Genomic DNA, 1,061 nt, shown 5'->3' with positions numbered 1-1,061 from the left:
GGTAATTAGGGGGGGGGGGGGGAAGACATTAAGCAAACAATTAAAAGAGCCTTGTCCCCTACTATAACTCTCAGAGCCGGGGTGAGGGGGAGGAAGGTATCACTCTTGCTTAAAAAATTTAGCTACGATGACCAGGCTTAGCCGCTGCCCCTGGCTTGAGCGAGTCCCTTTACTGCACGAGCCTGGCCAGCTCGGCGATCTCGGGTTCGTGAAGCCCAGCTGTAATTTCACACAAAAAGGAGGGGAGGGAGCCAGAATCTGACCTGGATTACAGCCTGTGCACGGGTTATGTGTAACCCTTTTGTACCTACTTACCAATAATGTGCTGTCGGAGATGTGAAGCCTCCAGTAGGTTGCCATCAACATGAAAGCACGTTGACCCTGTATGGATTAGGGCAAAAAAAAAAGCCCAAAAATCCCAAACCCACAAGTTATGTTTCCTTTACACTGTAATGCTTGTTTGCACCAGAAGGACATGTAAGTTAGGCAGTGCCAGCTACAAAGTGATTAGCAAGTAGCACGTTCCCATGCACCAGTGAAAGTATAATGATTTTCTACGCTGCCACGGAGCGGGGTAAGGTTTGTGCACATACACAAGGCGTGGGCTTCGGACCTCTGTGGAGCACAGATCCTCAACTAGTAAAGGTGGGAAACCCGGCTCGGACTTCTATCCCCTTCAGCAGTTCAGCTTCTAGTGAGATGAGGAGGGAAAAAACGATTTTCCTTTTCATTCCAGGGCATGGCTATGGGTCTTGAACATCACAAAGTGCGATTATCCGCCTGAAAAAAAAATGGAAAATTCAGAGCCTCAGAACATGAGAAAAAAGGCAGATAGATAGGGAAAAAAAAAAAAATCAAAATCCTTTTTAAAAAAAAAAAAAACAAAACCTGCAGCAGCACTTGCAGATACCCTGAAAGTGAGTTTTGCTCCTTGCCTCTACGGTCCGGTCAAAGCACAGCGAGCCCGGCCTGGGCCCCGTCTCTTGTCCGTTTAAAGCAATTCCACGACACGCAGCGACACCCTGACAACTTGCCCGTCCTCAGGCCTGCACAGGCGCCGT

This window comes from Aptenodytes forsteri, unplaced genomic scaffold (assembly GCF_000699145.1).
Source record: "Aptenodytes forsteri isolate BGI_AS27 unplaced genomic scaffold, ASM69914v1 Scaffold57, whole genome shotgun sequence".
In the NCBI taxonomy this organism is placed as follows: Eukaryota; Metazoa; Chordata; class Aves; order Sphenisciformes; family Spheniscidae; genus Aptenodytes; species Aptenodytes forsteri.
This window is presented reverse-complemented; position numbering follows the sequence as displayed.